A 26606-nucleotide genomic window follows, 5' to 3' on the forward strand; every position below is an offset into this window, starting at 1 on the left:
ATCTGTAACCCACTATTTGCCACTAGGGTTATCAACACAGTCAAATCTGTAGGTTTGTTTTCCTTTTTTTTAGCGAGTACAGAGGACACTAATGCTGAGAAGTACTTTTCTCCCCCAGACACTCCATTTCAATATGGCGACACTTTTTGATACATCATTACAGATGAGGCAAGTCCTGTTTCTATCTTCAAACAGGGAGCTGATAAGCAATGAGGTCTCCTAGCAGAAACGTTATAATTGGACACTGGAGGTGGAGGAGATAACTTGGAGACTACTTGTTGGGCAAGAACAGAGGACAATCTACAGCTGAAAAACATATTTCTCCCCTTCACAGCATTCCAATATGGGCAACAGTTTTTGATACATCAGAAGCATGAGGCAAGTCCTGTTTCTATCTCCAAACAAGGAATCATAAGTAGCAGGGTCTCCTAGAAGGGAGTTTGTATCGGGAAAGGGAGTTTGAGGAGGTAATATGAAGCCTATTTATTGGGGTAAGTGAAATAAGGGGGAACCATTGTGGTTAGTTTAACGGTCCTAACAAGGTGAGTATCCACCGCTCGCCTCCATGTATACATAGATTTACCACAGGGGGTGATATTATTTTTATCATTAGTTGAAAGACTGGTCTCATATCATGACCTTGTTTTTTTATATGGGTTTACATCTCTCAGTTAGTCAGGTACTAAGGACAGACCGGGGTGCTAACTCAATGCTTAATGAGTACCGTGTTTTTAGAATGCTTCATAAATAATTATTACGTAGTTACCAATATAAAAACAAGCCTTTGCAATGCAATCGGTCTCGCCTTGGAAACCTTGTATGCATTTAGCAATGCAGCACATTAGCCTGGGTGCTAAAATATCTACTGTTCTTTCACATGTAGGGAAAGTAAGCATCAAACTGCGTGACACGCCAGGTATAGGAACACATGGAGAGAAATATTGCCTTTCAGCGGGAAATAGTATAGTTCAAAGCTCTGTTTTTAATATAAAATCAGGGCTTTCGGTGGTCATACAACTGAAAATACAAGATTTGAAAAAATGATGTCTATGGGTGCTCGTGGAAGACAATTTCTATGGACTGGAATCTAGAGAATGCTAAAGTGATTCTGGTATTTATATTTCTATCAATACAGTTAAATAGAGGTAGTTAAACAGATAAAGAGTCCCTAAGCGGAAGCAGACAAGTCCTATGGCTGATCTCCAGAGCCCACAAAGTACATACACATAAGTATATATAAGTATATACTAAAGTATATACAAGAAATCTCGAATGCTCGACCTAACGAGCTTCTATTCATACGGCTGTTCAGACACTAGGCGACCTCCATGGATACTTGCTTTAGTTTGTAGGATAGCCTTTGATTTAAGTACATATTGACTTGTGTTGGATTGAATTAAATTGATGATTAGAATTAATGCTGATATGTAAGAAATTAGCTAATGCTTTTGATACAAAGCACAGATTTTCACCATCTGGAAGGTGCTGACCAACCCAGAGCCTATGCTCTTAAAAAACCCTACAATTCCAGTCGTATTAGACATATTAAAAATATAATGGACCAGCTCCCCAAAATGTCGTGGGAAGTGTGAGAAGATGGCCTGGTATATGCTGTCCACTAGTGGGTACCGTGCACCAGTCCAAACAACCCCTTATGGATGATGGGTTAAAGACAACCTTATTTGAAAGCTTTCCTAGTGGTAGCTATGGAGAGCATCCTTCAGGCGAAGTCTTGGAGGAATGTAAAGCAGCTTGTTTTACCAGTCTATAATCTCTTGAATGACCAAATGAAAGGAGAACCACACCAGGTATATATATAAAATATATGGATTTATTACTAAACACACCCGGCTAGTCTCTTTATGAGGCTAGAGGTCAAAGCACATATGTTACACTCTATATATCACAGTAAATTAGCACAATATACGATAGGCCCTAGGGGCAAACCAAACCATATATTAAGAAAGTGGTATAAGAACAACAACTTGATTAGACCCAAGGCCTAGAGCCTGTAGAATCGCTGGGACCCCAAGTAACCACCCAAGGTAGTGACACAGGGGACCCACGGGGACGTGTGCAGTGTGAGAACACAGTCGGGAGCTCCGTTAGCTTCTATGGAGAAAGTCGCAGTTGGAATTTTAAAGTTTAAGGACACTTAGAGGTGGACTAGGAACAAACCCTTTTGGACTTAGATGGTTCTAGGGCCAACACCCACGGGAGCACCGGAGTACTTGTGTTACCTCACCCAGGGAAGCCGGGTGCATAGATGTCAAATGGTGTCGGGTCGCGTCGTCGTTTTCAATGGCAGGATGATCAAAAGTGCTGCTGGCGGGAAGAGGAGAAGTGTCCGAAGAGATCCAAGTCTGGATCGAAGATGTGAAGAACCTGAAAGCAGAGGGGACAGAGTCTAGGTCACTTGCCAGTGACCAGGGGCACGATAGATGAATGCCCACCAATGTCGGGTGCTTAAGGTGCGAGGAGGGGAAGCTTGAGTTTTCAGCCACGAGGACCAGGAGGCATCGACTATGACCAGGAGCTGGATTTGAGCTGTCTCCCATGAAGGATGTCGAGTGCGGCCGCGTCGGTGCCCGGATTGGACACAACAAGCCTTGGTAACAGCAACCAATGCAAGAAGAGGAAAGATGCTTTGGTGCGGACCAGCAAGGTCCTGGGGACTCCCCAAGCAATGGAGAGTCAGGGCACATCTGGAGCAACCAGGGAAGCCCAATTAAAGTTAGAGTTGCCTTCACAGGGACCCACCAGTAAATGGACCAGGGATCGCGAAGGTACCTCGAGCAAAAACACAAAGGGCCGGCTCACGGAACACTTGTGGAGTGTAGGCCAGCAATCTTCGGTGGAAAAGGTGCTCGGGTCTGGGCTACGAGTAACCCAATGCACAGCCTCAAGGGACGTCGAGAAGCTAATGCACTTGCAAATGTGCACGTGTCCAGGGGTTCCGGTACCCACAAGGGCTACGTGTCTCAGCTTTGCTGGGGACTCGGGTCAGCCTCTGGGAAGTCTGGAAACCCACCTCCTGTGTTGCAGATACTTCGGAGTCCGGCAGGAACTTCGGAGATGCACACCGGTCAGATGCGTCTTTGGTGCCTGCCTTGCAGGGGAGTAACTCCTTTACTCCAAGGGAAATTTCGTTTCAAGACCGGAGGTTAACATTAAGCATACATTGTGGGGCGTGGCTTAGCCGAGCTGCGGAATGGCCGCACATTAGAGCGGCTCCGCCGGCCGAGCGTTATTAATCCTGTTGCATTCCGATCATACTTACCTCAGTGGAAGCCTGCGGACGTCCTAAGGTATGCCGGGTGCGGCGACTCTCCGGGGACCTGATACGAAGACAGTGGAAGTGTCAGACGGCGGCGGCGGCGGCGAGGCCTACGCGCGCCTGTGATCCGGTAAGCCGGGGCCTCGGGTGAGGACGAAACCCTGACTGTTGGCTGCACGGCACGACAACAAGGGAGCAGCGCGGCGGTTCCTGGAGACGGAGTCGCTTATACCATCGGCGTCCGGCGGAACGATGTGTGCGCGAGGCTGTGCACACACAACACCAGGTCCCTGGAGGAGTGCCGAAGGTAGTGTCCCCGAACGGGATAAGGTGGCAGGTGGCAGCGGGGCACATGAACGACGCGCAGTAAAGGCCTGAGGGGAGGACTGGAACCATTGGAAGCGGCCTGACCATGGCGCAGGGGGGGTGTACAGAGGCCGCCCCCCGCAGCATCACCTGAGAGCGGTGTTGCCCCCCAACCCCCGGGGGGAACAAATACCGTAACAAATAATTTAACAAAATATATCTATATATATATATATATATATCAATGCTCTTGAGGTTTGCCACACATACAGGAAGCACTCGGGCAGCAGGTAAGGTTAACCTCTCAACCTTTAATTATCGGTACAGACGGACTTGACATGCAAGAAAACGAGCAGTGCCAACGCTTTGCCTTACGCGTTTCGAGTTAATCTCTTCTTCAGAGACTGGACGTTGATGGTTGCAATTGCGGACACTCCCCCACAATTATATTGGCACTATGACACGCCCTCGATGGGCCGCCCAAATGGGTTCCATGTTTGCTGCCTTATGGGAATGAGAGTCCACTTACTTCGCCGTGAATCGGTGCTTTATTTATCTGCCGTTTGTCAAGGCTCCGCATGAGCCCCTCGCTTGCCAGTTCGTCCTAATCCACAGCCTGTTGTCCCACAGGAGGACGAGTGAAGACAAGTCCTCAGCGGCCCCCTTTGCCACACATACAGGAAGCACTCGGACAGCAGGTAAGGTTAACCTCTCAACCTTTAATTATCGGTACAGACGGACTTGACATGCAAGAAAACGAGCAGTCCCAACGCTTTGCCTTACGCGTTTCGAGTTAATCTCTTCTTCAGAGGCTGGACGTTGATGGTTGCAATTGCAGAAACTCCCCCACAATTATATTGGCACTATGACACGCCCTCGATGGGCCGCCCAAATGGGTTCCATGTTTGCTGCCTTATGGGAATGAGAGTCCACTTACTTCGCCGTGAATCGGTGCTTTATTTATCTGCCGTTTGTCAAGGCTCCGCATGAGCCCCTCGCTTGCCAGTTCGTCCTAATCCACAGCCTGTTGTCCCACAGGAGGACGAGTGAAGACAAGTCCTCAGCGGCCCCCTAACCTCTCAACCTTTAATTATCGGTACAGACGGACTTCTCATGCAAGAAAACGAGCAGTCCCAACGCTTTGCCTTATGCGTTTCGAGTTAATCTCTTCTTCAGAGGCTGGACGTTGATGGTTGCAAGTGCGGACACTCCCCCACAATTATATTGGCACTATGACACGCCCTCGATGGGCCGCCCAAATGGGTTCCATGTTTGCTGCCTTATGGGAATGAGAGTCCACTTACTTCGCCGTGAATCGGTGCTTTATTTATCTGCCGTTTGTCAAGGCTCCGCATGAGCCCCTCGCTTGCCAGTTCGTCCTAATCCACAGCCTGTTGTCCCACAGGAGGACGAGTGAAGACAAGTCCTCAGCGGCCCCCTAACGAGCAGTCCCAACGCTTTGCCTTACGCGTTTCGAGTTAATCTCTTCTTCAGAGGCTGGACGTTGATGGTTGCAATTGCGGACACTCCCCCACAATTATATTGGCACTATGACACGCCCTCGATGGGCCGCCCAAATGGGTTCCATGTTTGCTGCCTTATGGGAATGAGAGTCCACTGACTTCGCCCTACGAAGAATGGGGGCCGCTGAGGACTTGTCTTCACTCGTCCTCCTGTGGGACAACAGGCTGTGGATTAGGACGAACTGGCAAGCGAGGGGCTCATGCGGAGCCTTGACAAACGGCAGATAAATAAAGCACCGATTCACGGTGCAGTAAGTGGACTCTCATTCCCATAAGGCAGCAAACATGGAACCCATTTGGGCGGCCCATCGAAGGCGTGTCATAGTGCCAATATAATTGTGGGGGAGTGTCCGCAATTGCAACCATCAACGTCCAGCCTCTGAAGAAGAGATTAACTCGAAACGCGTAAGGCAAAGCGTTGGGACTGCTCGTTTTCTTGCATGTCAAGTCCGTCTGTACCGATAATTAAAGGTTGAGAGGTTAACCTTACCTGCTGTCCGAGTGCTTCCTGTATGTGTGGCAAACCTCAAGAGCATTGATATAAATAAATACATGAACTAATAATAACAGCATAGACTGGCCACAAGGAATAAAAATCGAGAGCAGCTGTCCGACAGGCCACAGACAAGCGCGCGCTAGTGCGACTGGAAGTATATAAAGGCACTGCATGGGACAAGCAAAGTATGGTGTTAGCGCAGAGCGCTTGGAGAAGCTAATATATACACCTGAAAGGAGAGAAGAGGCGCCATAAGGAGCTAGGTACTAACCCCCCCTGGCAAATAGCGATGTGGAAAGGGCTGCATGCAACATACAATACGTGAGGCAAAGGCAGACTGCTGTGCTGTGGAGTATCGCTACCGTTGGCCATGGGCTGCTTGGAAGTCGGTCTGGCCTCTGTGGACACGTGGCGGTGCGGTGGATCTGAAGAGGCAGCCCATTGCTGAGAAGCATATCGGGAGGCCCTGGGGGAACAGAGGAGTCCCTTCCCGACGAACGTAGAGCCTGCGGTGTGCTGCTGGTGCCATGTTGGAAGCGCACGAGAGTTCCATACAGGTTGGCAGAGGGTGGCTGTTCAGTACACTAAATAAAGTGGGGAGCGCCTCGCGGGCGAAGTGGAGTTGCTTACCCGACCTGCTGGTGACAGGTGGCTGACGGGCACACTCGATAGCGGCTTCCCAAGCGGCCAGACGGATAGCCTGTGTAGAGTACCTCAGGAGTTGGATTGTGGCTGGCCGAGATGGGGAAAAATGATGCAAGGCAGCCCAGGCTTACTTTTGATAAAAAAGCCACCAAAGCGGCAGAGGGTGGGACTAATCCGCAAGGTCAGGTGGAGGAGGGTAGACAAGCAGGAAAATCGAGTAGGAGTGTTGGAGACCAGAGTAACGGAGACGGAGGAAGGGCAAACGGATATGGCCAAACACCTACGGGAAATGATTGAAGAATGAGGATTTGGAGGCACGGTCGAAGAGAAATAACGTACAAATTACTGGCGTATCGGAGACCACAGATATCCATAACATGGAGTGTTACATAGAGACCATGATGAAGGAGCTGTTCAGCCCCTCCTTATCTCCCATGTTCCTCATTGAGCGGGCTCACAGAACTCTGGGCCCCTGGCCACGACCAGGTGCACCACCAAGACCTATCCTGGCAGGAGTCCTAAACTACAGAGATAGGGATGCGATCCTTCGAGAAGCACGGGAGAAAGGAGACGTGCAATATGACGGAAATAACATTGCTATGTACCCGGATTTCACATTGCAGGTTCAAGCAGCCCGTAAAGAATTTATGCCAGCAAAAAGATTTTTCAGTAGATTGGAACTAAGTGCTCGCTAATTTACCCAGCCAAACTGAGGGTACAGGGCCCTGGCAGACCTGCCTTCTTCACAGATGCAAAGGCTGCTCTGTCGTATGCTAAACAGTTAGCCAAGGAACAGAGACAAAAAACGACGCCGGGGGACTCGAACCAGGCAGGCAACCTAAGCGACAATGACTGAATACACCAGCGTACTGTGCAGTTGGGTCAGATAAGTCCATACATTTGAGTCACTGTGTTGTAATGTTTTAACTGACGGGGGCACTCGTTGATTGTAGATTTAAATGGGCTCGTCTGTCGGACTCCCTGGCGTCGCTATGGCAATATAAATATGGCTGTTGTTACAGACCAATAATAACTATGATGCCAAAACCTAGGGCAGTAAGTGTTAAGCTTGGCCACCCTGCCCTGAGTGCAGGGGTGTGATGCCGGCGGACCTACGTTCCCCACGGGATGATTCCCTTAAGGCTCCTTTTATGGGGCTACTGCTTACAAGTTGGGGTAATGGGGGGGGGGACTTCACAACCTAATTGGGGGGTTGGTGTGGGTGGGGAAGGGGGGACTGGGAAGATGGGGGTTTGGGGGAATCTGCCAAAATGCTATATGTACATTCAGAGGTTGTGTTGGTCGTTCAAAAGTATTTGTACATATGCGGATGCACTATGCGTCATGGTCACACTAGCATTGAAATGGAGGGGAATTGTAAGGGTGTTATGATGGACCTGGTGTCTGGTGCGTGGGGTGGGAATGTTGGTTCATTGATGCATAAATGTCACACCTAAAATGTATTACTTGGAATATTAGAGGTCTAAATGATCGTCGGAAGGCGAGACTGGTACATTCCTATCTTGCTCAGCATGGTGCGGACATATGTCTACTGCAGGAAACACATCTGACAGACAGCACCGCGGGTCTGCTTAGGCACAAACGGTGGGGAGAGGTGGTGTCCGGAGGCTACTCCAACTATTCAAGGGGGGTGGCTATATTGTTACGCAGAGGACTACAATGGCACACGCATCGCGCAGTGGTAGACAAGGAAGGGAGATACATACTGCTGCAGGGTACACTATATCATACACCCACGATGATTATAAACATCTATGGCCCAAATAACGACGACCCGGGATTCTTTCAGCGGATAAGACACTTGATGCAAACACTTAGTCACACATCGGTCATATGAGGGGGACTTTAATGTGGTACTCTCGGACGCTGCGGACAGGCAGGGCACATCACGCGAACACCACCCAAGAGCAGCGGCGAAGCTGAATGACATTGTAGCAGATATGCACCTGGTAGACTCTAGGAGGAAGTTGCACCCTACACTTAGAGAGGGCACCTGTGCGACACATCAACATGGCACCTGGTCGAGGTTGGATTTCTGGCTGTTGTCAAGGGATCTTTACACCTGGGTGGCGGAAAGCGAGCATCTACCACGTACATTCTCCGACCATACACCTGTACAGCTGACATTCAGAGTGCCGGGCCCGTATATTGCTCCGTTTAGTTGGAAGTTCCCCTCTGGGGCGTTGCAGGATCAAGTCTTCAGAGAAGAATTACGGAGGAAGATAGAAGATTGCTTTGCGCTAAATGAGGGCACCGTAGACTCGCCAGGCACTGTATGGGAAGCGTTTAAAGCTGTGTTACAAGGTGACTTTATAGCGCTCAAGACAGGGGTACTCAAAGACATACGAACTACATTGGGGAGGTTGGAGCGGGAGATTGGGGAGATGGAGCGAATACAGGCCTGCACTCCAGATCCTACTAATATGACTAAGATCCGGTCTCGTTTGTCGGAATATCAGGCAGAAGTGGAGAGAGAAACAGCGTACCTATACAAATTTGCACAGGCGCGGCGATATGGTGAGGGAGATAGAGCAGGGGAAACACTGGCGGGTTTACTTCGACAGCCGAGAGGGGGCGGATTATATAACAGAAATAACCACGGAGGATGGCGAATTAGTCGGGTCCCCGCTGGACATTTTAAATACAATGTCCCGATACTATGAAACACTCTATGCGTCCAAGACTAACCCTTCCCAGGCAGATATAGAGGACTACTTGGACACTATGGCTTTGGCATGGTTCAGCAATAGTGCTAGGCAGTACATGGAGCTCCCCATAACGGCGGAGGATGTTCGGCAAGTAATAAGTAGTATTCCAGCGGGGAAGGCTCCAGGGGCGGACGGGTTAATGGCGGCCGTTTATAAAGAGTACTCTGATATCCTGGAGCCGCGCCTATTGCAGGTATATCTGGAGGCCATGGAAACGGGTGCCCTTCCCCCTACCCTTAGAGAGGCGACTATTATAACATGGTTGAAACCCGATAAAGATCCTAGTATGCCTGACTCATATCGCCCGCTCTCCCTCATAAATATGGATGCGAAAATGTACGCAAAACTTCTGGCAAATAGATTGCAGGCCATGTTGCCACAGATAGCACTGCCAGACCAGTCTGGTTTTATACCGGGCCGCTCGACTGCCCATAATCTACGAACGCTATTTGGCATACTGAACTATCTGGCCCCACATGTTCAGGCAATTGCCGCGCTACTAGACGCCACTAAGGCATTTGATTCGCTGGAATGGTGATTCCTGTTTGTACTGCTGCACCGCATGGGTTTTAGCCCCTTGTTTATTAAGCAAATACGGCTGCTGTATATGAACCCTATGGCACGGGTACGAGTAAATGGTCAGGTGTCGGCACCCATTGCCATAACCAGGGGGACGAGACAGGGCTGCCCACTGTCATCACTGTTGTTCGCTATTGCCACAGAACCATTGGCGGCACGGCTCCGCCAGCACCACACACACCGAAGTATTGGGTTCACATCTCTGGGACTGCTGATATCAATGTATGTTGACGACATAATAATCTATCTCACAAATCCTAGGGAAAACTTTGTGGAGGTCATGCGTGAGATTATTCACTATGGTGGGCTCACAGGAATCCAGGTGAACTGGTCCAAGTCAGTGGTATTTCCGCTCACTGATACCACCCAGTTTGAAACAGAATACCCCATACAGTGGGCAGGTGAGAAAGTCAAATACTTAGGAATATGGGTGAGAAGATCGGTGCAAGATATATGGCTGGCGAACTACAGAAGGGTGATGGATTGGATAGAGTGCAAGGTACAAAAATAGAGGCATCTTCCGCTGTCATTAATGGGGTGTATAGCCATTATTAAAATAGTGATTTTACCAAAGCTTCTATACCTGTTGGTGAACATCCCAATGCCGTTAAATACGCATTTTTTCAGAAAACTGAAATCTCACATATTGGACTTGGTTTGGGCTGGTAAGCAACCGAGAGCATCCTGGAAGCTTCTGACGATTCCCTTTGCTCAGGGGGGTCTTGGAGCCCCAGATTTTGAACTATATGCCTACAGCGCTCAGGCGCAATATTTGTACTTTTGCCACCATCCCCATGTAGCGATAGAAATAGATAGAGTTGCTCCCACTCCGCTGAATACAGCGGTATACCAGCCATACAAAAGGCCTCACTTAGAAATAGATACAGTGGAAGCACTAAGGTGGGCTTGGACTGGGATAGCTAAGAGGGCAAAGCTCGTGGAATTATATGCGCCATCTATGCCGCTGGGAGGCAACCCGCTCCTAACTCCGCTAGTGTACAAAGCAGTTACGTTACGAGCCTCGGCCCATGCACTGGTGACGGGTGCAGATCTTTATCCAGATGATACATTTATAACAATACAACAGATGTGCAAAGTTAGGGAGCCCACGGCATCAGACACACTTTTGTATTATCATATTAGAGCCGCCTGCCGCGCCCGTTACGTGTCTTTCCCACAGGCGCCACCCACACTACCAGCGCTAGAGAATGTGCTGGCGAACTCGTCGTCTCGCAAACTGATTACGCGTATATATAGCATCACGCAAAAGGAATCGCCGATCATGACATGTACGGCAAGGGCTGAATGGGAGAGAGAGGCAGGTATTGCTATCACGGATAGGCAGTGGCACTACTGCTGTTCGCAGCTAGAACATCTATCACCCAATTATAGACTGCGGCTAATACATTTTAACTTTTTGCATAGACTATATCGTACGCCATCTCAGCTGCACCGCATGGGCATACACCCGACCACTAACTGTTGGAAGTGTGGGGCACCGGGAGCCACATTTTCACACCTGGCGTGGGACTGTGAACAAGTAGGGAGATATTGGGAGGAAGTGTTTGAGCATGTTAGGAAAATCACCAAGCACAGGCTACAGGCCTCACCTCTGACGGCACTTTTAGGATTTGTATTTGAGGTCCCAAAGAACACACGTAAGCTTACGGCCATGCTGCTGCTACTGGCGAAGAGGCAGGTGGCTATTCATTGGAAAAAACAACAGGCCCCTACAATAGAAGCGTGGGTAAATACTGTGATTTATTGTAAAGAGCAACTGTTGCGATATTGGGAGTTAATGCCAATCAGATCCAGGCCGGCAGATATCTGGAAACCGTTTGAAGTTTGGCTGGAGGCGGGAGGCTCAGACCTAAGACAGAGATAAGTAGAAAGGTACTGGCGGTATCACCATAAAGTAGGCTCACAGTCAGATTTCTGTGATGTACAGTATATGGTGTGGACGGGAAGGGGAGGACCTTAGCAAGACCAGGCGCATCTTGGAGCACATGGGAACATGTGAGCATATAGGACCACAACAGCCAAGTAGACTATATGACCAACTGAGAAACATCATGGACGATTAAAATAAGGCAGAGGGGTTGGGTGGGGGGGAATGTTAGTTGTTTGGATTAAGTTAATTAAGTATGAATGTATGTAAGTAATGGCACTAAGATGATAAACGGGTACAGCGGAAGTTGTAATGCGATTATGTTGCATCGCTGCCGGCCCGTTGGGTTGTAGGCACGCAAGCTGTGTATTGATAGCAATGCTGAAACCAGAGACTAGCTGCCGGCCTCCGGGTTGTGTGCTATGAGCTGTGTCAACTTAATTTTCCATATCTAATAAAAAAAAATAAAAAAAACATTATGCATACATTCTTTTATTCCCACTCCTGAGCAGCTTCTTTAAAGAACTTAAACTACAACAATCCAGAATTGGAACTACTCAAAATCCAATAAATGTCTCCTGCACAGAATGCTCATCCTCTTTTAAATGCTGCTCCTGAACAGATAAGTACTCTTTTAAATATCTGAAGATTATTAAAGTTTTGGATGCATGATTTGTAGAGATCATTAATTTTATTATTGAGAATGTTGAAAAGATTCTAATTTTCAGAAGCGGTATGGAATGAATGTAGTTAGTCAGTATACTAGTGTGTAAATCAAGTATGTTTTGTTAGAAAAGACCGTAAAGACTAACATTAGATATGGTATTGGTTAATGGCAGTATTTGAAAGGTCTTACCGCGTTTTAATTTTTAGTGAATGTGTCCTCGTGCAGGATTGAGCTCATTCAGCTTGTTGGAGGCACGTGAGGCACTCGCGATATTGCGCGCATATTTTCATTAACGTTGGAGGCTTTGACAGGTTGGCGCGTGGAGACGGCTTGGAAGCGCACGCTGACTTGGTTTTGCCGTTGTAGATACAACGGATTAAAAGCAATCACACAAGAGCGTGGATGAGTCACAGAAGAAGATTGTCGGACTATTGGCCGCCGAAGTCTCGCGAGAGTTCGGTGGCCATTTTGGATTGGGAAGAAATCAATGGTTTGGATGGATGGATGCGTAGTTTTGTACGCGAGTAATTGAATAAAAAAAGAAAAAAAAGAAGAGGTTATCGGAGGAGCGTCTGGAGTCAGCTGTTGGTTTTCAGTGAGTTTGTTAGGTATTGGTGTTTGAGGTTATTTTAGCGTTTTAAAATGAACTCAGAGGATTCTAGTGTTTCACAGAATGTGGTTGAAGGGAGAGTCAGTGAAGAGAACCTCAGGAAATTAATTCAGACTGAGGTGAAAAATTCTATGAGGGAAGTGATACAGATTGTAAAGGATAGGAAAAGGAAAGATAATAGGTCAGATGAAGATTTGTGGTCTTTCTCAGAAGAGGAAGATGATGTTAGAGAGAAGAAAGGATGTAAAAAAGAGTAAATATCTGAATAAGGATGGGAAAGATGGATTAAACTCCAAAAGAAAGAGTGGTACCCTTGGCGGTACGCAATGAAAGGTGTCCTTCGCGGCACAAAAGATGACTCTGATGATGAGTATACAATGGATGTAGATGAAAGAGATGAGGAAAGAGACAATACGTTTATTGATTAATATGTATTAGTCGTGGATCATGATGATGATCTCAACGATGATGTTAAGAATGACCATCCTTCGACTTCTAAGGTTATTTTAAAGGATCCACTAGGTGGAGAGATGTTTAATCTTTATGAAATAAGACATCCGAGAAGTGCGAACTGGTGGCCGCAAGATCATGTTGCCAAGTTCATTAAACATTGGATAAGAAAACCTCTGGATAGAAAAGGTGAGGCGCGTTTTGAGAGCAGAATGCTTGAGGCCGTAGATAGACTACAAGGTGGGCCAAACACCAAATCTAGATCCTGATTTAATATCGTATCTTTTTAAATTGGGAAAGGATCCTAGGAAGGGATTGGAACGTTCTTTAAAGCTATGCCAGGATCGTTTACTGGACGTTTTGGGTCCTTTAGGGAAGATTTTAGACATAACAGAAGGGGCTTCTATAAACGTAGAAAATGTGGATGTATAGTTATTACGTGGTTGGACACAGAGAACAATGGTGTTGTTCGGGAATGCAAACACAGGATTGTTGGCATAGAGACGTAAATCAGTACTTTTTAAGATAAGTCCAAAATTAGGTGATTTGGCAAACAAGGAGCATTGTGAGGATGGAAAAGGATTATTGTTCGGTGATGGCTTTAAAAGCTTAGGTAAACATGTAGCTACTTTTACTGCGCTTGATAGAGCACAGTCAAACATGAAGAAGGTGTTTGGTGTTTTTGGAAGGGTCGGAAGACGGGGACCATATGCCGGCCGAGGAATATAAAGGTCCCAGTTCTATTCACAATACAACTATACAAATAGAGGATCGGGAAGGGGTTTCCAAGGATACTCAGATTTCTTCCCACAAAGAGGAAGATACCAAAGATATAGAGGGGAAGAGAAAGAAGTCAGTCGAATCAAGGAACAAAGGGTGAGTATGCAGACTATTTCTGGTTCTTCCCTGAGAAAAGTAGGAGGTCGTTTGAGGTATTTTGTAGAGGCACGGAAAAGGATTACGCAGGATCCTTGGGTTTTAAATGTGGTTCGAAATAGATTTTGTGGAAGAACCCTTTCAAAGTATCGAACCAAAAGCGTTAGTGTTGCAAAGAAAAGATGGATATTGTAGATTTGGAAGTAAAGAGGATGTTGGAGAAGGGAGCAATATATATGATAGAAGATGATTGAAGAGTTTACATGAGCACTCTATTTTTGGTGGAAAAGAAAGAGAAAGGTTGGAGACCTGTGATAAATTTAAGGAGTCTGAACCATTCCTTAGTTTACAGACATTTCAAAATGGAAGGGATTCACCGTCTGAGAGACATGTTGCAATCAGGGGATTGGTTGGTGAAATTGAATTTAAAGGACGCTTATTTTACCATTCCAATGAAGGAGTGCAGCCAGAAATTTCTTCAATTCAGATGAAGAGGACAATTGTACCAATTCCTTTGTCTTCCATTTGGTCTGTCTTCGGCCCCTTGGTGTTTTACCAAGTTAATGAGAGTAGTTTTGGCCTTTTTCAGGGAGAGAGGTTTCAGGTTAATTGTTTATCTAGATGACATATTGTTGATGTCGCAGGATGCACAGGAATTAAAGCCTTAGTTAGAATTTGTAGTGAACAGGTTGGAGTATTTAGGTTTCTTAATAAACCAGAAGGAATCAGTTTTTGTACCAGCTCAGAGTTTGGATTTTCTTGGCTTCACGATAGATACACAGGAGGAAGTTTTGAGGTTGCCGAGAAAGAAGGTACAGATGATAAAGAAAGAAGTTCTGAGGACTCAGAAGAAAGAGAGCATGACTTTGAGAGATTTGGCAAGGATTCTAGGTTTGCTTTCTTCGTCTATTCAAGCGATTTTTCCAGGTCCCCTGCATTATCGAGCATTACAGAGAGTGAAAGCCTTGAGAAAGGGGACAAAGTAGTGTTGGACAAGGAAGAGCTGGAGTGGTGGATGCACAATTTGGAAGTTTGGAATGGAAGAGCAATCTTTGGTTGCCTTCCGGATGTTACTCTGGAAACGGATGCGAGTCTGTTAGGTTGGGGGGCTCGATTGGGTCAACAAGAAACAGATGGTGCTTGGTCAAAGGAGGAGAGAACTATGCACATAAATTGTTTAGAATTGACTGCGGCTTTGTATGCATTGAAGAGTTTAATGGTAAGATTGCAGGGTCAGACTGTGCTATTGAAGATGGACAACATTTCGGCAGTAGCTTATGTAAACCGGATGGGTGGTTGCAGGTCAAAGGATCTTTTGGATGTGGCAAAGGTGCTGTGGATGTTTTGTCTGAAGAACAAGATAGCGTTGAGAGCAGAGTATCTTCCAGGTGTAAGAAATGTAGTGGCGGATTGAAATTCAAGACATGTGAGAGATTACAGCGATTGGATGTTGGGAAAGGAATATTTCGGGAAAATTCAGAAGGTTTTGGGTCCATAGGAGGTGGATCTGTTTGCGACGAGATTGACTCGCCAGTTGGAGAAGTTTTACAGTTGGTTGCCGGATCCAGAAGCTATGGCTATGGGCGCTTTTCAGCAGGCTTGGTTGACTCTGAAGGGTTATGCGTTTCCTCCATTTGCGATGATACAGAGGGTATTATTGAAAGTGAGGAGAGAAGAATGTAAAATAATTCTGGTCACTCTCTTTTGGATTACTCAGGCATGGTTTCCGGCGGTGCTTGAGTTGGTGTGCGATGTTCCATTTTTAATGAAAGCAGAAAAGGATTTGTTGATAAACGAGCAGGGAGAAGTTCATCCTCTAATTTTGAGTGGAGTGTTGGTCCTTCTTGTCTGGAAAGTGTCAGGGGATCCAGTTGTGTCGAGGGACTTTCGAATGAGGCTGCAGAGTTACTCGAAGAATCTTGGGCTCCAGGGACAAGGAGAAGGTATAAGGGAGTATGGAGAATTTGGATGTCTTGGTGCTTGGAGAGATGTTTGGATCCCGTGGAGGCCCCTGTTGTAGAGCTTGTGAATTTTCTTGTGGAGCATTATAATAAAGGATTGAGTTATCGGACCATAAATTGTTATAGATCAGCGATTTCGGCAGACCATGCTATGGTGGGAGGAAAGTCTATTGGGAGTAATGTTTTGGTTTGTAGAGTGTTGAAGAGCATGAGATTGAAGAGACCTCCAAGGGCTCGTTATGATGTTATGTGGGATGTGAATTTGGTTTTAAAGTTGTTCTGTGAATGGCCTTCAAATAAATATTTAAGTAATAAGAATATTTTTATTAAATTATAAACTCGGTTATGTTTGATTTCTTGCAGAAGAGAATCTGATGTGAAATGTCTAAAGTTAAATAATAGACTTTTTATACCAGATGGCGTGTATTCTGAAATGTTTGAAAGAACTAAGATTATGTTGTCATCTGTATTTTATCCTAGGTATGAGGAATGCAGAAAATTATGTGTGGTGGATTGTTTGAGAGTATATGAGTGTAGAGTTGCTGAGAACAGAAGGGATGGTGAACAACAATTGTTTCTTTTGTAAAACCTTTTAGAGCAGTTAGTACGGCTACAATTTCAAGAAGGGTGAGATGTGTTATGAGTCAGGCTGGTGTAGATATTAAAAAATTCAAAGCACATTCTATTAGGGGTGCGATGGAGAGTAAGTCTTGTTTGAAGGGTGGAAGTCTGGAGAGTATTATGAAGGCTGCTGATTGATCAAATGCAGATACCTTTGCAAGACATTACTTTAGGCCAGTAGAGCATATGTCAAATGTCGTGTTGGGAGGCTTTCAACATGCATAATGTTAGCCTCCGGTCTTGTAATGAAATGACGATTCTCAGCTTAACATGAAAAGAGAATCAGGATTTCATTAAAGACACGGAGGCTAACATTATCCCACCCTCCTCACCCAAATATGAGGAGAGTTGTATTATAATTTGGTTTTGAGTTTTGGATTATTTATGATAGTTTAATGTTTAAAAAAAAAAAAAGTTTTAGGGATATATTGGTTTCTATTTTAATATAAAGGTTTTGAGACGTTTCATTGTTTAAATTATTTTATTAAGTATGAGTATTTGTTTTATTTCAGAATAACGTTCATTTGGCCAACTTATTATCGAGGAATAGACTTAATGGAATTAAGAAGAAGAAGATGATTTATTTTCAAAAGATTGCATTTAAAAGCGGATGAGCATTCTGTGCAGGAGACATTTATTGGATTTTGAGTTGTTCCAATTCTGGATTGTTGTAGTTTAAGTTCTTTAAAGGAGCTGCTCGGGAGTGGCAATAAAAGAATGTATGCATAATGTTAGCCTCCGTGTCTTTAATGAAATCCTGATTCTCTTTTCATGTTAATCTGAGAATCGTCATTCTTCAGTCATCTAGTCGTGTAGATCGTCTAAGTTCCGGGATTTCTGTATCAGAGTTTCATTCAGGTGTAATCTACAGTCCTGTAGCCACAGGTTCCTTTCTTATACCCAAGGAAGGGGTTGGACATACTCTGGGGACCCACCTATGGGAGGGTCAGGAAAGAGGGGTGGCTACACCCATTTCCTTTGTCCAGTTTTGTGCCAGACCAGGGGCTGGTAGACCCTGCAACCGGTTTGAGCTGGACTATGCACTGGGACACCAAATGTGCCCCCAGTGCAGACTTCAAGGAACTCCCGGAGTGCTCCCACCCAGCCCTAATCCACTAAAGCCTGTCTGGGAGGTGATAACACCTCCCTGTGACAGGAATCCTATTGTCCAGGCCTCCCTAGCCGGAGTGTCGGTCAGCAGCAGGAGGCCAGATGTGTGCCTGTGGCTGGCAGCATCCATTTTGTGATGCCAGGGCTCTGTTAGCTGGTACCGGGTATACCGGTGCTGTCATGTCTCTCCCTCTAGAAGGGTGGGATCATACTCCCACACCAGTTACTGGTGTGGGGGTATGATTCCAAGGTGTTTGCTACCAAGCACAACATGTTTCCGTGCAGCCATCCCAAAGTTAGCATTTACTGCAAGGTTATAATACACTTAAGAGTCTATGGTCAGGCTGCATCACAGACAACCCCAGAGAAGAGATTACGAAGGCTGCAGAGGGGCTCTGCTCATGCATGGGCACCCTCTCACATAAAACCAAGCACCCTGCCTTCAGGATTGATACGGCCTGCCATGGGGGTGACTGATAGGTTTATATGTGCAGTGAAAGGGTGAGCTATAGTCAACCTATATCTCAGTAAGGGGTGCATGCACCACCTTACTCAGGCTGCAGTAGCAGTCCTGTGGTGTCATTTTGGAAGGCTTCCCAGGGGTGGCATAATACATGCTGCAGCCCCTGGTAGGCCTCTGGGGTACCTATGCCCTGAGTACATAGTATACCATATACTAGGGACTTATAAGGGTACCACAGGATCCAAGCTGGAGTGTACCTAAAGTACTGTAATCAATTTAAGGGAGTAAGCAGACAGGCTGGTGTCCTGAATAGCAGGATCCAAGCCAAACTAAGTTGAAAATCAGCAAAACACCAGGAAAAAAGTGGAGGCAACCATGTAGTCAGATTCCACCTTCCTACAGGAAGTTAGTGTGGAGAAGCGCCGGTGTCTCCAAAGAGGAACGTGCCCTCTGAAGTTCAAGCGTCTCCTTGGCCGATGCTAAGGCCACATCTTTTTGAAACAATAAGGCTTTAATTTTGCTCAAGGCGTCGAAGCGCATGTTGTTGAGATTAATCGAAGGCCACAGCGTATCCTTCCTAACTACATGGGTCTGCTGAAACAGGACTTGTGTGCAACATGCTACAATGCAAGATACGGTCACCACATAAGCAACTCGCCAGGATGCCCGTAGGGTTACAGTGCGCTATTTAAGTCTGAATACAATACAATACAACTCCTGACTTCATTCTACAGGAACCCTGACCATTCAACATCAGGTAACTCCAATTCGAGAGTAATCTGAAAGTCGGGCATACCACGTCTGCCGGAGACCTTTTCAAGTGGCAGGAAAGATTTGCCACAGATGCATTGCATGCCCCAGGCAACGAAACGTCCTTGCACATAAGGGACCCACTTAAAGTATTCTCGCAGTCCAAACCGCTGAGGAAAACTTTAGTGTCATTATTACTACATTAGAATGTGAAAGGAAGTTCCCATTGTTCATGTATAAAACCCTTCACCCATTGCTTCAGATCTGCCCACTTGATGGTGTTGTAGACAGTACTGAAAGTGAAAAGTGGATATTGGTAGTGTAATATCCCCATGTATTATCCAGTCTGAGGATACTATTTCCTCAACGGTAAAAGGTAATTTCTCTAGCTTTTCAATGTGTAATATTGTGTATTTAGCATCTTTCCGTGCCATGGCTATCTGTTGTTCCGAAAGATGGTATGGTGAGTACAGATCAGTTATGTCAATGAACCACCAGAGCACAACGTTTGCAGTGTTCAGCTCAACAATAGAATTGACCTAAGCTGGGAGTGATCATGTTGTAGCACAGACAGGTCTTGCTGAAGCAGGTCTGTTGTGGATGAGACAGTGTTACCCAGGGAATAAATCGTAGATGATAAAGTGTGCTTACCGTTATCTACTACTAAATTAGCCCTGTCAATCTCATGCACTCTTTCATCAGCTTCTTTTTGAGATATTTTCAATATCTCGTTATATACAGCATACAGGAAACTATTTTGGGGTGGTTTCCGAGAACCTTACAGAAAGTCCTGAAATTCCAGGTCATCAGATAAAAGGGACAAGCGTTGCTTTACCTAGGATAGTGCTGAGTTTTTTAGCCAACCAAGGCACAACTTCCCTACACTGTAAGTTATTACCACCTCCAAATGTTCATTTTGTACATAATGCATGTCAGGCCTATGGGCAGTAAATCCCCCGATGTTACCAAGGAATCTGTAATGACATTTGTTGGTGTCTAACAGCCATACTAACCATCCCCTCCAATTGGGATCTGATGTGTTATGCCTACTCTTAAGTAGCATAGCATCTATAGTGTTTTCATCATATGGTGTTATTTGCGGCCAGCTGTCAAATCGTGCAATAGTAGGAACCTGTAGTGTGTTCAAGTATTTAATCTTGGCAAGGCCGAGAAATGTAGTCTGTTGCACAGTATTATTCAAGAAAATCAGCTGCTGTGGTATTAAGCAGTCCCTAATTAAAGCCTCAGTTCCCTGAACCTGCCAATCTTTAGTCCCTCAAACAGATTTTACATCTACTGTGTCCCTCCACAAGTCGAAACCTTGTACTGAAAGTTGGGAAAGAAAGGAAGCAGAACATATCAGCTTAATTTGGGTTAACATATTTTTCTTTGCAGGTGACGGTGCAAGCCTATAATAGAATGAGGCTGAGTCAGATGTGTCGTAACAGAAAAAAATAATAACATTTCTGTGCAAATGTTTTTGAACTGCCCTTTGGTGGTTTGGGGCAATGTTCCCATTGATAAATATTAAAGACGTACTCGTTTTTTTGCAGAAAATGATTACTGTAAACAAAACATTTCCTCAAAATTTGCTGTATCATCATATAACTCATCAAAAGAAAACACAGTTGAATGTTCTAGATCTTCTAACATTTCATATAGAGTATTAATGTCCCAATAGTCAAAAATGGTTATAAGGGGGACAATGTCATTCAATGAAATTTTAAACAAATTTTAAAAATGTAATAGTTTAGTGGGACCATACACATTAAGCAATACCTTGTCCCATACAATCCCATCCAGAATTGGAACTGCTGAAATGTTCACCAGGGACAAGTCTCTTTGTTCATTGTGTGATGACGCGTGTGGCTTTAGAACCAAGTTTACAGTGTGTACTGCAGAGGATTCTGGGACAAAGTATCCATTCAAGAGCAGAAATAAAACCAATCCAAAGTAGTAGGAAGAGAAATGCAATTGTAATCCAAAGGTGTAACCATGGAGAAATAAAGTATGTTCTTTTTAGCAAACGATAGAAGAGATGCACTTTTAGTGTGAATGGCAGTTGGGGTGCGGGCGGTGACACCACTGATGCTTCAGAGGAGAAGTCATCAAAGTTGATGAAGTATCCGGACGCCATCCTATCTATGTTAGGCAGCTCTGTAGGCTGGTTCGAATTAGAAGAAGATTCGATTTGTGGTTCATTGACGTAGCTCTTGTTCATTTCTGGATTTCAAATTGAAATCTGTGTTTCTGTACTTGTTGACTGTATAGTAGTTGTTGTTTTTGAAACAGGTAGAAGGCCTACTTCATTGTTGTTCTTTGTTGTCTCACTTTGAAGAGAACAGGCTTAATTTGTAATTAAAGCTTCCATCTGAACCTCCTGAACGGCAGCGAGAGAAGATCAGTAGCTGCCGAGGATTCTACGTGGCCTACTCTTGAGGATGGGCCACATAGTGTTGTTTGATCAGATCTACAGAGACAAGCCTTTTGCCTCTGCGTCCAGCAAGGAGCGGAAGAAGTACAGTTTGTGTACATTCAACAGCCAGGACAGGTGCTATGTAGGATGGCCCAAACTCTTTTTTTGTCCACAATCTTTTCTCAGATCAGATCCCCAATCTTCGGGATCCAGCCAATTCTTGCCCGAACAACCTTCACTTCTCCGGTGGAGGTGCATTTTACTTGAAAGTTGCTTTGCTGTTCCCGGAAATCTTTCAATTCCTGTAAACAGCCAAACCTTTATTGATGTCAAATAGTGTTTGCGCCACCACTGTGCTGGCATTATCGAGGTCTGGAATCCACATCTTAACCAGGGGCGGCTCCTCCACTAGGGCGGAGAAGGGTTGGCCCACTGCTTTCTTGCAGTGCGAGAAAGCTAAAACATAAAATGGTAATAACTAAAAGTTATTACCATTTTGTTTCTTTGCGCATTGCTGGCGGGCAAGAGGGTAGGCAGGGCTGCTCTGCTCCTTGAGCAGGGTAGGGGAGGAGTGGTTTGCCCACTCCTGAGTGTGCAAAGACTGTTTGGTCAGCCCTTTTATGCCGCTCAAACCAGTCGTGCTCACTCTGCCCTTCTCTATGCATGCTGTATTGCAGCGTGCATGGAGAACATTGTCACCCCATTAGCCCCTGGTTGAGCAGCATCCCAACCAATCACAATGCTGCTTGCAGCATTGTGATTGGCTTGGGGGAGGGAGCCTGACTGCCTGCTTCCTGTTCCTGTCGGAGGCGGGAGAGCAGGAGCCGAGAACACGTGTGACCCGGTGGAAAGGTAAGTACATTTATTTATTTTTTTTAATTTACCCACGACCCCTTGCGCCCGCCCCCCCACCCATGAGCAGTGCCGGCGGCTACTGTTCTTAACCCCAAACAGGATCTCATAAGGAGTACAACCACCCAGGGCCCTTCTTGGCATGTTATTCAAAGCCCTCTGTACCCCATATAGAAGATGAACCCTACTGCGATCAGAGCCGAATACCTTTGCTGTTAAAGACTGCTTTAAGTCCCAGTTTTTCCTCTCCCCGACCGCATTTTCCTCTGGATGGTAGGGAGATAAGAAACGAAGGGTCACACCCAAACTTTCCATGGCCTCTTTGTAAGCCTGAGAGCTAAACACCGGACTCTGGTCAAAAATGTGATGTTTCAACTGTGTATGTCCCAATAAAGACTCGCAGATCCAGCAACATTGATTATACATTGCTGGATCAGGCATTATGGCCATCGTTGGTGGATATGACAACTGTCCCAAGACCGGATAGTAATCATCAAGTGTTGAGCACAAAATTCGAGATATCTATGTTTAAGAGCTCATACCTGGCACTTGTTGTATATTTGTGCTTACTTCATTATGGCTACTTGGTGTCAGTAGTCCCTCCTTTGTGTTTCTACCTTCTCAACCTCCCATAGTACCTATGAGTGTTCTAACTGGTATGTGTTTTATGTTTCTTTTCTGTTGTTTTCCATGCTTTAAGCTCTTATTATGTGTTTGAGTCTTTTATTTTGTTTTCTCTGTAAAAGAAGAAGATATGTTGTATATTTGTGCTTACTTCATTATGGCTACTTGGTGTCAGTAGTCCCTCCTTTGTGTTTCTACCTTCTCAACCTCCCATAGTATCTATGAGTGTTCTAACTGGTATGTGAAAGTTCCAGTCTTGGCAGTTGATGGTCTGGTCAGCTGGCGAGGTGTAACGCTCTGCTGGGCTATCTTAATAAATCTATCTTGTAACTTGAAGAAGTGCCTACCTAACTTACCTACAACAGCACTCTTAACCTTTTTCATCCCAATTGACAGTAAATAAATAGGCGAAACATCAAGTGGGTGAAATTGCGTCAAACCCTGACATCCAGAAACAAATCTGCTCAAAACTTTTGAAAGGTTTTTCCAAACAGGGTGCAACGGATATGGCAAACTTTGATTTTGTCACTGCACATTGCCAGTGTATGAACCAATTAAGGCAATTTTTTTTGAGGACCGAAAGCAGGGGTGCCATCAAAAAATGATACCTAGCTGTTATAGTAGAGACTGTACGCATGACAAGAACTGCCTACTAGTTGCCCTAAAAAAGGGTAGCAAACAAGAAATAGCTCTTGCAAGAAAAAAGATACAAGATTACCTTGACCAAAGCTAAAAGAAGCTGGGAAGGGGAACCGTGGTTAGAGCTCACCAATGCACTCAACAATAAAAATCCAAAGGTTTTTTGGAAACTAGTGGCAGCTGAAACGCAGGCCATTGATAACCATCTAGCGGTAGTAATTCAGCCAGACAAGTGGGTTGGCCACTTTGGGGCTCTTTATAGTGAGTGCGACCAAGGAGAAAACCAGAACAAGGTTAAGGCGAACGAGTATGGAATAGAGCAAGCAGCCCTAATCTTCCATGAGCTGTATGCCCTAAAAAAATGAATAAAGAAAAGGCTCCTGGCTTGGATGGCATACCTGGTGATCTATTTGTCACATCCGGAAATTCGGGTCTCCTACCTTAACCATCTTGCGATCCCATTATTTCCTATGAAGATCATAATACGGCCGATGAGATATCCGTGATGGAGTATTGCATCTGCCGAGACCTAAATAAGGGCCTCTGTCTCCAGCACGGACACCTTTGTGATTCTTCTCTTCATCATTTATTGGCTTAGAACATTTCTGATATGTGGTTTGGAATGTGCTTTCAACTATGGGTTTGCTTTCTACTCTATTCTACCTTTTATAAATATCATACTAAGTAGGGAATGTTGCTCTCTTCTAATCCTGGCTCTTCTCGACAGGTATTCCATCTAAATTCATAAATACCCTTCTCACCTTCCTAATTTCAGAGCCAAAGAGTTTGAAAAAGGGAAATTATATGCATATTCCCTTTGCTCCAAAAACAGAATGCCTAACTAGGACCGTGATCAGCATGATGGGATAGTGAAACTTTCCAAATGTTTTAATTAGCAGGCTAATTTTCACTATTATACTGTTGTCACATAGGGGCACCATTATGGTTTTCTTTTTGTATAGTGTGCCCTTCAAGAGGTGTCTTAGCCAAATGTACTGTGAGATAGTAAATTGACTTTTTTTAAAACACAAATGTTGCCCATGTGGGCATATGTTACTGTAGTGAATTACTGGGAAATATTTCAAGGGAAAAATGCTTGAAAGGATCTTGCACACACCCAGAGATGTTATCCCTTTTTATAATTTAGGGGGAATACCCATAGTGAAGAATGAGGACTTCAAATAAGTAGCTTTTACTTCACGCACTTCCCCAAAACAATGGAAGATTAGACAATCACTGCGGGCAGATTAGTGTGAAACATGGGTACACAATATAGTGGCATAAATTTGCTATGCAGGCATTATATGTCAAATTTGATGATCAAAAATATGTTGACCTTGGAGTCAAGTATTACACCTCACATTAAACAGCCTGCTATAAGAAGAAATAATAGTGCTTCTTGACAGAAAGCGTCTGAGGCATGTAGTTCACATCATGCTTTACATGATACTAGAAATGCACGCTAACCATAGGCAAGTCATAGATCTCTGGACAGTAAACAAGATTGTAGAGAAATACTTAGATTACAAGATCTAATATCCAGTAAGGGCTTATAAATCAAAAGCACAGAAAATATCTGTACTTCACACCAAGGTTGGAAAACCAAATTAATTTAAAATCCTGGCACGTGTCATAAAAAACAAGTACTGTCTGTCCATTAAATGCAGCAAATACTTACCCATAGACAGATGGTTGGCTGCTAAGAGCGCTTCAGACAGACTACATAGAATGCTGCGAAAGCACACCAGTGTGATTTGAAGGGCTACAATTCACAACTGAAAACAATTAAATCATGTTTATACAAAGCATACACTTTTTACATCCAGGATAGACTCTGTGGAAGCCATAACCAGGCCCTTAGAAGAGGATCATCTCATTCAGCTGGATTATTCCACAATTCTAGATGTTAATGCATTTGATAATGGATGTTAAAAAGAATCCTAGGCTTGGTAACTTCTAACTTGAAACAGATTCAATTGATAAAATAGAGAACATGCAGATCTCAGGAGTGCCTGGACAACCATCATATCACACCACAAGACTTGATCAGGAAAGTTTAACAAACAGTTTTTAGGACCCATGAAAAGGGAGGTAACATTAGCGATCCTTGACCATTTAGGGAGGCCGGCTGCTTGGACCCTGGGAGATCAGTCTGTGGCAATTTTTGCTGTCCACCACTGTATTACTCTTGGTCAATATAAACTTGGCAAGGGGAGTGCAAGTTATACTGCCGAGGTGGATATGTGGTTTTTGCCACTGACCATTCCCAATAGCTGTGAAGTCAGCAAGAGCAGTCGGAAAATGTCATCTCCCCTCCTTCGGTCTTTACATGTGTAGTACCACAAGGTTTACCTTTGTCCCCTGTTACCATACATCTATCTCGTTCCCTATATTTGATTAATCAGGGGGTGTAGTTTTCTGTAGCCAACAATGCCATGATTCTGCCTCATCTTCTCATCAATACAGACAATGCTGAGGAAGAGATGGAGTGCCTTGAGGCTTTGAAGGCACTGGATGCAGGTCAAATGGCTCTGTTTAGTTGGAGTGAGTACACTTCCTTAGCTGTTTATAGAGTGGGCCATTATATTTTGCGAAGAAAGCATTATTGAGAGAACTGGTATTTCTTTAATTTTTGTCTGATTTTGCAAGGAATATGGACTGGTGTACATCTGCTGAAAAGAGTGCTTACGTAAGTAGAGGTTGTCCCGAAATTTGCAAAAAGATCAGGGGTGAATGGGAACATTACTGTAGATATAGCCAATGGGCTGACCACAGAATGAGCTCTGTAAATGATGCATTCCAGCAGCTGAGATTGGGTGTCAGTCAGGCTGTCCTGTATTTAAAGAGCATAATGTGTGTGGCGAAATGCCATGCTATGGATCATTTACAAAAATGACTACAATTGTTCTGCTGTAAAAATATGCTGCAGAACACATATGCAACATGCCTCTTGTTGTAAATGTTTACAATGCAATGCTTGCTGCAAATCTTAAACTGTGAAAAAGAAAAATCGATAAAATAGTCTTTAAAAAGAAAGAATTTAAAGAATGAAGGCTCCAGCCGAGGTGGCTGTAGTCTATTCCATAATATGTGACCTTCTTTCAGGAAGCACTATTCACGCAAA

This window comes from Triturus cristatus, chromosome 7, assembly GCF_964204655.1.
Source record: "Triturus cristatus chromosome 7, aTriCri1.1, whole genome shotgun sequence".
Lineage (NCBI taxonomy): Eukaryota > Metazoa > Chordata > Amphibia > Caudata > Salamandridae > Triturus > Triturus cristatus.